The sequence below is a fragment of the Amblyomma maculatum genome, chromosome 7 (genome assembly GCF_055883805.1).
Source record: "Amblyomma maculatum isolate TAMU_Amacu chromosome 7, ASM5588380v1, whole genome shotgun sequence".
Classification (NCBI taxonomy): Eukaryota; Metazoa; Arthropoda; class Arachnida; order Ixodida; family Ixodidae; genus Amblyomma; species Amblyomma maculatum.
In genome coordinates this window covers 94,767,950-94,780,188 of record NC_139350.1, presented here as the reverse complement: position 1 = coordinate 94,780,188, position 12,239 = coordinate 94,767,950, and positions in this window count along the sequence as shown.

Below are 12,239 nucleotides of genomic sequence, written 5' to 3'. Positions count from 1 at the left end.
CCCACAATTAGTACAGCGTTATCATACTTGACAAGCTATCCAGTGATATATAATTAAATGCAGCATAATGTTCAAATTTATTCCCACTGATATAATTCACAGTAGACGTTTAAGGTCTCCGCTTTGTAAAGTGCAACTTTACTAGACAAAATGGCTAATGGTATACATTTGTTCCCATTAAACTTGGTATTTCTTCTTTCGAAGAATTTGCATTGAGGAGAGCAGACTTTTCTAAAAACATCATACTGAGTTTCGCCACAACTGCACAAGTGAAGTGGGCTGAGTAGCAAGGTCTCGCCACTGCAGAGCGCGGCATCTGAACACTCCGTGCACATAGGTCCGATAACAGCGCGGCGAGAGAGAGGCACGACACTCGTTTTTCGCGTCTCGATGCACGTACGGCGATTAACGTAGGTTGGAGGAAGGTAACAGGCCGCCAGTATTTACAAACGCGCGCCGAGACCGTTGATGCAAATATCCCGAGTCCAGACGCCCTCTTTCGTAGCAAGCGGCAGCGGCCAAACCGTGAGGAAGAAAGGCGAAACGGACGAACGCCGCACATAGAGTTCCGAAGGTGTGTTACTTTACAGCGCGAGAGGGAGGGAGAAAGCTGTCGTCACATAGGGCACTCTCGTACCGAGCACCGGGCAGAGATAGCAGCGCCGCGGTGCGGCCCGGCAGCCGCTCCGCGGACTGAAGCCGTGGGCCGTGTATTTTTGAAAACCACTGTACATGTGCCTGCCATAGTATTTACGGATCTACAAAGTAGGTTTTACAAAGTGTTGTAAACGTGGCCGTAACTGTTGCGTTTCTTTTGCACGTGCCCAGTGTCACCCATGCAGACAGGCAAGACTCTTTCTGATAAGAAAGAAGTACAAGCTGAATTAAGATAGCATCCGCCGCCGTATAGAGCGCCCTAAACAGCCACAGCAAAAGAAAAACTTGCATCAGCAACAGCGAAGGCTCAGGGCTCAGGGGGTGAATTAGGGGAAGAAAGTCAGAACAATGGCGGAAAAGGCCCGCAACCTAAGCGAAAAGATATTTCAAAACAGGATGGTGGGTCTTCCCGCGAAGCCGCGCTGCAATTCTACAGAGCAGCAAAAGGGGAAAGCACTCGTGAGATGGAGTTCAGTAAGAATTCGCTACTCGAGTGCGTTATGAAAATCAAGTCCTAAATTATATAACAATATGAGAAGAAATCAACTTTTGGTTTTGAAATGTGAAAACACATTACGGAAGTATTAGTGTGCTAGAAATATAGTTTAGGATTTATCGAATAATGTTTTTAGCTCCTTGAAGGAAAAAACAAGAACTACGCAGGTTTTTCGAAGACATTGAGGCCTTTTTGTGGACGAACTCAAACTTTGAGAGCAGTTGTCGGCCAAGTCATTAGGCCGCGTCGAAGGCATGGTTTATTTAGGTCCCTTTAAGCCACTCAGTGAACGAGAGCAGCTGCGTGATCACGGCATGGTTATTACGTTTTTACCGCTCGCGGGAAAGTGAACGCAAGTGATTGTTGTGTTCGGCACACATGGAAATGTGAAAGGGGAAGTTCTGGTAAAGATTCTTGCCGAAGCCGTGATACTTGCAGATGAGGCAGGCCTCCACGTTGACTTCGTCACGTGGGACGGGGCATCGTGGAATCGAAAGATCGTGAACATTTCTGTGAATCTGCATGACGGCTACCTCAATTACAGGTAGGATCAGGCATCCAACAGACAGCGGTCGCTTCCTGCACTTCGTGTCTGATTTCCCCCACTTGGTGAAGTGCACGCGCAACAACGCCCTCTCACATAATCAATACACCCGATGGCTTGGCTGGGTTTTGATATCTGTATTTCTTTCCTAACTATAGATTTGTTTCACATCGGAGGAAAAAGTACGGGGCCTCGTTACAAAACAAAAAGGTGCCGGGCATGCACGATTGCTATGCAGTTGCTGTGGGGAAAGCATACAGTTACGTTTGTCTGAAATAAGAGAAGTGAGAATATATTTGGCGCCGTAGCGGTCTGAGCAGGATAAAATTCTGTACTTTCGAGTTCTGCTAAGATCACGGAAGTTGACCTCCGTCCGTCATATGTTTTTACCGCAACGCGCCCAGTTGTGCGATGTTATTGCATGTTAAAGAACCCCATGTCGCCGAAACTTCCGGAGCCCCATACTACGACGTGTCCCATGTAGCCTGAGTCACTTGGGGACGTTAACCTCATATATATACACCATGTTTTTTTTGTGTGTGCGTATTCTGTACGGCCGACCTTAATTAGAACATTCCGCAGCTGACAAGGATTTCGTGCTCTTTATTCTTTCGATAAGAACGCCTTGGAAAATGCATTACAGTCAAAATGATGTGAACGCTAGTACGCAAAGATAAACGCAGGAGGGTGCACGAGATAGACGGTAGCGCGGTGACCCTGAGAGTCATGCACGGCATAACCGAAACCCATCTAAACCCGAACAACTTCGAGAAGATGCGCATGGCCTACCAGCTGTTCAGCCCACAAGTCTAACATGGGCTTTGTTTCTTCAGAGAAAGAAAGACAGTATTCGCCACATCCTGCAGTTTTCGAGTAAATATATAAAATAAACGCAGTGACCGTAGTTTTAAGCAAATCGGGAATACGTTTTTGAATCCATGCGACGAAACATCTCGGTCTTCGCCTGAGGTTTGCGCATTCGTGGGATACAGAATGAGCTTAGTGAAGCTTGGTAAGATTTTTTTCTCAAAACAAGCCAGGCAGTTTACGCGTCATAGCAGACCGTGTCACAACACGTGAAATGACGGATACGACACGGCACTGGTCAGGATAAAACTGAGAGCACTTCGACGTTCTCATATATATGTATATATATATATATATATATATATATATATATATATATATATATATATATATATATATATATATATATATTTATATATACGCTTAAGTACGTATACAGGCAAAGGAAGACTTTCGGCGTCATTTGCGCCAAACGCTCTAGAGGGACATTTGTGTAGGTAATAGACACAGCTCAGTTTTCGATATTGCAAAAGGCATATTCTTGGAAGGACACTTTTCGAGAAGACATAATGACGCACTTGCTGTTTTCTTTCTCCATGCAGGATGGTCAACACCGTCGTCGCAGTCATGTCTGCACGTCACTCAAGGGACGCGCAGCGGAGCAACTCACTGGCTACTGACTGTCTTTCGGCATTCCTCGCTTACCTTGCAGAATGGAAGGCGCACACAAACACTCTGATATAGGGTTTATAGGGCAGTGTACTGCCATTAGGCTAAATGTTACTATGAAAAGCCCTATCCTTTTGTTGGACTACATCACGACAACCTTAGGTTACAGGTACCTAATGGCAGCAAGGCTAAGTCAAGAGTTCTTGGAGAACATATTTGGGATAGTTGGTGCAGCGCTTGCAATGACCACCCAACCCCCAAGCAGTTCCTTGCGACCATGAGTTGCATAAGTTTTTTTCAATTCCCTCACCAGAAAAGAGGAATGCGGTTGAAGCAACCTCGAATACTCTCTTGAATCCAGGGACATCCGCTGCAGCGGTATCTCAGAGGCAAATGCTTAGTGATTTAAAGAGAGAAGCAGCAGCTGAGGGCACAGAGCACACCCAGTTTTTCGCTGGAAGTGATCTGGACTATGCCTCAACGAGGAGCGACTGCAGACTACTTCGTTATAAAAGTGGCTACGTTGCCAAAATGTGAGTCATGCCGTTGAAGTGCACTGAGTACGAATCATTGATTCTTACATTGCAGCACGAAGTAGAAAGTGACTGCATTGAATTCACTATGCAGAACAATTTCTCAGCGGTCACACGAAGGAAACCAATGCGCTCAGTACCCAACGTCGGCGGGTAACAAAGATAATGGGGTCTCGGGCCTTATATACACTGCGACGCAGAACGCAGCAGAGCACTGCCTATTGCAGCACACAGTTCAGGCAGCGTCTTCTAAGACTGTCAGTGCCATGGTCAGGTTCGTATTCTATGAACTGAATGTGGATTGCCCTTTATTGCCGTCACACATGATGGGACGCCTCTCATGAGTCATTCCCGAATTACTCATCATCGTCCGGGAAAACCTCACGGCGGCAAGCCCCGTTTCATACGCACCAATCTCAGCGAGCGCGGAGAGCAGGCACCGGCCAAGACTATGTCGAAACTCATTTACATCATCTGCTTTTGTGGATTAATTTCGGAAACGTTGCTAGCGTAACATTTCCATAAATATTCCGGCATCATTTCTGTTTAGTTTGAAGCCGGAGACCACTATTCGAATTATATGTCATGAAAGGTGCTGGACGTGCACTGATGGCTCTGGACCGACTGCCAAACCTCTACCTCGTGTTTACTTCCAACAGCCGCGAAGGAGAGAGGTTATATGAAGAGAATATTTTTACCGGCACTAACTAGGTTTACACAGGGGATATGGTTACGTGGTTGGGGGCTTAGGTGGTTCAGGGAACAAGACACAACACACTAGCCTGGCACATCGCGAGACCCATCCTGATGCTTTAGCGTAGTTTCTGCGAACACTCAGGAAGTGTGGCCAGAAAATGTTGCGGCGCAACTCTGCACATTAGGTACTTTGTTGTCTATGTACCGAAGAAGTCAGCGAGTATATAGACTAGCCTGACTCGATGGCAGAGTACTGGGCGTAGCCACACTAGAACTGCAAGCAGTCGCCCATGTGGCCCGCATAAAACTCTACCACTCTCGTGGAGATGACGTTTCCCCTGGGCAGCTCCGGATGACATCCAGAACATTTTAAAGACATGAGGAAAACTGTTAGAGCGAAGGAGCGAAAAGAGAAGGGGATCGACGTTCGGCCTGCTGCCTTATTGGCCACACCTAGAGCATTCCATTGACATATATCGACTCCAAGCTACCTTCCCTGCACTATTATAAAAAACAAACAAGCGCTTATTTAATTAAAATACCTCTTTTGTTCAGTTTGGTTTCAGCGGTGCAACAGTGTACGTGTGACGGAACAAGTTTGATGACGACGCCACGTATACACAATTTGCAATATTATTGTTCTTATTAGCGTTTTTATTTTGAGTTATCCTATCCCACGGGCCGATATTCCAGTGAATAAACGGAAAGTTATGCACTTTTGTATGCCCCCTTGACCTCACATTTAAACTATTTGCCTTGCACACCGAGGCGAAATTTCACACGATGTTCTATATTTAGCGAACTCTTGCGTATCGTCCGAAATAGATCAGTATTCCCCTTTTTTGAAAGCAGAGTTTCTAATGTTTGGGGAATTGGCACAAGACGGCGACTGCCTTTTCTGAGCAAAAATGTTGTATGTAGTGACTACACTGACTCCTTTTTTTATTAACAAAGCTCAAAATAATTCCTGATGATTGAGATGCCAATTTCTCTCAACAGCTGTTTTTTTATTAGTGTTGACATGTCACATTATGTTCGTTTCCAATGTGCTTCGTTGTTATAGCAAAGCAAAAGGTCAACGATAGCTTTGGGCTGCGTTTTGTCGACCCACTGCATGATGGTGTCTCAAATGAATCGAGAAGCATGCACATCGAATGCAAAAAAAATGTTACCAATAAACATTTCCTAATTTCTTCAGGAACGTTAGATCGTTGTCAGAAAAAGAGAAATGAAACAAAGGAAAGAAGTTGCGTTATCCTTCATTTTTTGAAGTGCGGCTTTGCATTGGCGTCATACACCAAAACAGATGTGCGCCAGTGTGGCTATCATCAGAGTTCAGCGCAGCATGGACGATATGGTAATGCGTTCCTGCAGCTATGCAGTTGCCCCATTTGCCGAATGGCCGTACGGTGACTGCATTTAGCGTATCTACCATACGACATATTTACCATATCTACCATACAAGTTCTGCTTTGGAGCCAACGCACCAGCTAAGCGACTAAGATAGCAACCGATACCCTTGCAATCACACGCACAATGTTGACGCGAAAAAGGGATCAGAATGCAATCTTGGCTTCTAACATTTACACATATAAAATTACGGGATGACATTACAAACAAATGATTTTCTTTTTAGTTACGCATGAAATTTGGCTTTTATTTAAAGCGCTGCTTGTTACTCGCCAAAAAATCTTTTCTCACGCGGCATATGTCCTATAGAGATTGCCCCGGCTAATTTTTCCTTCCTGCTATTGACAGTTCTGAAAAAAACAAATAACATTTATGTACGTGACCCTTAGTGTATAATTTCGAGCTGTGAACAATATTTATTTGCAGCACATATTCTCCCATTCCTACTGGGCATAGGCATGTGTACGCTCCGTGTTTCAGAAAACCACCTATATCCTTACTACCGCTATACATTGGATATGCATTGGCGCTAGGAGAACTACGCAAGTGCTTACCCTTCTATCATAGTCTACACTGCTTCTGAGTAAGTTGAAAAGAATGGAGCAGTTGCAAGGTATTTATTAGAACGTCAGCACGGTATACGATGACTGTGTACCGAGTGACTGAGTGTCACTCGAACCAGCTCTCAAGTGTCAACCGGGCTTCGTCTCCACTTAGTCGACCTCTTCGGTGGGTCGGGTTAGCTGGTGTCGATTGTAATTATTATACTGTGATACTCCGAAATTTCCCTGACGTCCAAAAAAACGAGGTGGAAATCGATTCATGCTTCGCAGTCATGCAGCCAGTGCATCACTCGGCCGCCCTGTTTAACATGTGGCCCCGGAAAATATGGCTTCGCAACCATTGCCAAAATGCGAATAGAACGAGCCGTCAAAAAGACACCATGCGCTAGCTTTCACTCCCTCCTCAAAGCGGAACAGACGAGAAGTAGTGCCATGGACATGCAATCCGTAATAATATAGTTCATATGTCCACTATTGCTTTCTCACCTCCTCTCCTCTTCTACCCTCCCCCTTCAGTCCCCCTTTTCCCTTCCCCAGTGCAGGGTAGCCAACCGGAATTCAATATTTCTGATTAACATCCCTGCCTTCCGCCCTCCTTTTCTCCTCCTCCTCCTCCCTCCTCCACTATTGCTGTATTCAAGTTTAAAAGTTGCTAGAGCAATAACTTCAAGCAGTTTGCAGACGGCTTCTTTGACTCTGGCGCCTTGGTGGGGCCGCAGATCCCAGAAATTACGTTGAGCGCGTGAAGCTTGTTCCAATCGCCAGGTGACCCCATATAATCTTCAGCTATGCAGGTCTTTTTTTTTTTTTCAAATGTATGCCGACACAACTCGACTCATCTGCAGTACTGCGCTACACGGCTTTGCACGAAAGTTAATAAAATTTTACCGATGTCACGAACTGAATCGAAGTGTTCTGACCGCTGTAACATATTTTTTTTTAACAAGATACTGATTACATTGAAACGATGTCCTATATACATGGACTATGTACAAATGATTTAGAAAAGAGCATCAAATCAACACGATACCCAATTGATGCACCAATTCAACTCAACTCTAAACAAGAGTCAATGTAAAGCACATTCACAAATAGTGAGTGCCACGTCAGTTCAAAGTCGCCCTGTGCATACAATTCCGATAAAAGGACAATCATCCTACAGAAATGGTGTTTTGTGGAAACAACAGGCTGACACTTTCTGTCTATCATGCGCTTTTTTCAGAGGCTGTGTAACCCAGTAAGAAATAACGTGTCTAGAGGCTTATCAACAAATTGTAATACAGTGAGATATCGTAGAGAATGCGGCGTCAAATCAAGACTTTTTTTAAATGTCCAATGCGAAAATCCCAGAACAATATTCCATCTTTACAATAGATGAAACAGTGCTCAGTGGTTTCCGGAGAGTCACAAAGGCGCCAATTTGCTGTAACAAAAATGCCTTTTCCTTAACCACGTTTCAACAGGCAGGGTCTCAGCGTGTAACTTATAAAAACAAAGCATTCGTATATGGCGAAAGCGGCATTTTCCGTACTCTTTTGAGTACATCATGTCCCGGTGAACCAAAATACATATAACGTGTATGGGAGTAGGAAAGAGCATAGAAATTAAATATTTCTACATACGCTTCCACGATACAGAAAAACAGGAACTCAAGGGAGAAACGAACAAGTTGAAATCGAGGAGATAAATGCGCCTTATCCATTACACCACATAAGCACGGGCGTTCAGAAACGATATAAGACACACAAACATTTGGTAAAACACGAACGAGATTACCTTGCAAAAATGCACGTACTATCGGATGGGAAATGTCACGAAAAAAAAAAGTTTTATGTGGCTCAGCTTGTTAAGCCCGGGGAATTGCGAATGCAATTGGTCCTGCTTATACATAGAACAAACAGTTCCGCTAAACATTCAAGCTATGCCTAGTTGTGCCAAGCGTAGCCAGGCGGTATTGATTTCGCAATTCCTCGGGCTTACTCAAGTTGAGCCACAGCAAACTTGGTCCAATGTACGCGCTCCTTTTCGAGACGTTTCTCTCGTTCTTGTGAAGTGTCTTGAGCGCGTCGCAACCGCTTAATTTCATTCCAAGGTTCAGCACTGGAAAGACTTGGGTCCTCACGAGAGTTAAGTGCACTCATTAAACTGGTTTCAGACTCCATAGAGCTAGAACGCGTTCGACGAGCTGCATCTTGCGCCCGGCGTTCAGAAAGCCGTTGTTCCCCTTCTTCAGCAGTTTCCGCAGTCCTTCGTCTCTTCCTGGCCTTGCATTGGCGAGCAGTCTTCTCCTTCTGCTTACTAGTCGATGGCATGACCAAGCGCGGCCTGTGTCCCGTGCGGTGTTCTCCAACGAGCCGAGCTGACGCTCTATGCCTTTTCTCTGTAACTGGTATGACGTCACACCAACAGTAACCCCACTGGCGAGCGGCGTTCTCCGACGAGCCGAGCTGGGGCAACACCCCCTAGACTAAGATAAGGCGGGCGCAAGTCCCCCTTTCCACTAGTCCTACGTCACAACAGTGAGATCTGGGGATAGATCGGCGGCACCGAGCCCAAGCGTACGAAAGCAAGGCGATCTGGAACGACTCGGGCTGAGTGTGCGTGTTTTGAGCCTGTGCTTGCTGCCTTCCTAATCCGCGCTGCATAGCGCTTGCAAGCAAGGTATCTACAATGTCTGGGTGTTGTGCGCTAAACCGTCGCTCTAACTATGCCAAAGGATCCAAAGCGCAAGTGTACAAGTTTCCGTCGGACTCGGCTCAAAATGCAGCGAGGACAAATGCTGTGTCGTGGAAAAACTTATTACCGATGAAGTGCACTGTGGTAAGAAAGCGTTCTTGTTTGCTTCCTATACTCGTGCTGCTATTCACCACAATTTGATTGAGCACAGTGTATTAAAGCGTAGGCGCGCCCATATCGAGCACACAATTTGGACAGCACAGCTACTAATAATCGAGTATTCGCCCTGTTTTGAGTGCGGAACAAAATAGTTTTGCAGTCTAAATTCTTCTTTTATGGAAACAATTTTATTTGGCTAGTGGCCACGTGATCATAGTTGTCGTAGTAAATGACTGGTTTAAAGCCAAGTTAGCTGCTCGCTGCGTTAATATAGTCATGGCAATCGCTGCTCCCAGATAAAGCAGCTTTTTATATTTAGGTTACAGCTTTGTGACCAGCACGTCCGTGAAATTGACCTCGTATTCACAAGGTACACGGACTGTCGTCAAGGTCACCGTTCTGAGTAATATCTCTGCCTACCATTCTTAGCTTTATCTATCCATCTTACAATAAATGTGCTCTCAGATTAATGTCGTGCCTGTCTTAAAGTTTATTCCAGTAACTGCGAATGAAGGTGAAATTTTTCTCGCAAATTCATTTCTGCCATTGAAATAAATGCCAGGTGTATTGTGTCAAACTTCTGATAAACTTCAAAAGATAGGCAATATTAGATAACACAGATAGCACAAGTATAACGCTCTTCATCGCTAGCACTAAAAATTTTAATAGGTAGACCCAGAGCAACGTTGAATAAAAAAAAAACACAACTGCGTAGGGTGAAGCCGACTTTCAGTATGATCTCTCTACGATGACGTTACATAAGCTTGCACAGCCTTGTAGTAGTCTAGGTGGTGTTGGCTGGGGCTCATAATATCAAAACCACCAACTTTTCTGCTGTTTATGACACTTATTCAAAGAAGCTGCAAGTATAGAGCGAACAAGAGCGATGACAATGGGCATCTTTGTTTAACAGAGGACTTGATGGGCCAGGTTGTGATCGACAATAATTTGCAATCAATCGTGCGGAAGAATAATTTTGTAACAGAGGCGTACCCTAGTAGAAGAAATTGAATCAACGCTGGCGCGATCTAAGAGAGAAAAAAGGGATGGGGATGGTGGGGGGGGGGGGGGGGGGGGGAATGAGCCACACGATCAAACGCCTTTGCCAGATCAATTTTCAGCAGTGCCAGCTGCTCGTGAGCGCAACTGCAATATTGCAACACCGTACCCGCCACATGTAGATTAGACTGTATTGACCGGCCTCTCATGCCGCATGTTTGATGATGTCCAGTAAAAATGCACATTACAATCTATAGCCGATTGGAGATTATTTTAGCTAAATACTTATAATCAACATTTGAAAGCGTGATAGGTCTGTCGATAAACCGGAGTTCTTTAACATCAATTTTTAGTATTTGCTCAATATAACTTTTGGTAAAAGACTGTGGCACTAACCCGACGTCAATACTACCCTACTAAAAAAATTGTATGAGGCAATAACCTCACATTTTCTCACAGAGTCTCACTCAATTCACATACGAAATCACATACTAGTCGCATATAATTGCATAAGGTCTCATAATTTCTTGAACATTATCATAAATTATGTACGATTTCTTATATGGTTTGCTAATTTAAAAAAGAAAAACATCGCGAAACTAGCTGGTTACGAATATGTGAACGAGACCAAAACCGCCAAACTGTTTTGGAAGCAACAGGTTATAACGACGCATGGGTTCTCACTGAGAACACCATACGAAAGCTGTGAATATTCTGTTATTGCCTGCACCTTCTGTCTCGCGAAGTGCAGAACTTGTAGGACGCAGGCGAGCTTTGCAAACAAGAATGTTGTACTAATTTGCCTGCGAGCAAACATCGAAAGTTCCCGATGTATTCACGCCAGAGTTAGTGACATAATAGCTACGATTTCTGAATCTGAAAATGCCCCACGCCCCGCCGGGGTGGCGCAGTGGTTACGGCGTTCGACTACTGTGCCGAAGGACGCGGGATCGAATCCCGACCTCGGCGGCCGCTTTTCGATGGAGGCGAAAAGCAAGACGCCCGTGTGCTGTGCGATGTCAGTGCACGTTAAAGAACCCCAGGTGGTCGAAATTTCCGGCGTCCTCCACTACGGCGTCTCTCATAGCCTGAGTCGCTTTGGGACGTTAAACTCCACAAACCAAACCAAACCAATATGCCCCACTGTTACAGACCTGATGCAGAGGAACCCCTAGGTAGTGTAGGTGGCCAAAATTATGTCCCTAAAGACTCGATCTCGTGCCCCATTGATCAAACCAGAATCTTTTAGATTTGTCCAAAGTGCCACACCGATACCGCGCAAGAACTGTTCAGTTAAAAGCCGAGCCTCAAGCACACTCTTATCGTCACAACAAAAAAACTACATCACTAGCATAGGGAAAATCTTAATTTCACATTGAGTCAGGGACGAACATCGCATAGCAGCCCTGCATTGAGCATTATTAGTGATAATGCTGAGACAAAGGGGTTCAAGATATAGGACGAACAGCAAAGGTGACAATGGACACCCTTCGCGAACACATGATTTCAGTGGAATTTGTTTGGTTAGCTTTCGGTTAACGATTAGCCGTGTGTTGGGCTTCTTATAGCACAGTCTTATGCTCTGGAGTAAAAGATGACACACATTTGCATACTGCAAGATCGCGAACAAGAAATCGTTACGGCCTTTATCAAACGCAGTTGCAAAGCCAATATGAATTACAGGTACCTGGCCAGTATCATCTGTTACTCTAATACCAAACGAGAAGTATGGATATGGCTTTGTATACAGCGGCCTCTGCTGCAACAGACCTGGTGCATTCATATTAAGGCCACAAAGAGTCTTAGCGAAAAATTTGTAGTCTACATTATAGATGAAAATTGGACGATACCTTTCAACAGTTTTCAAGCTATTTCTGTCTGCTTTTAGACACAAATATAGTATATTCAGAATAGAAAGTGGGAGGAAGAAAACTACCATCATAAGATGCTTAGAAAACGTTCAGCAAAACAGGTGCACGGCAAGAAGAAAATGTTTTATAAAACTCGCCAGTAATATCATCCTCTCCAGG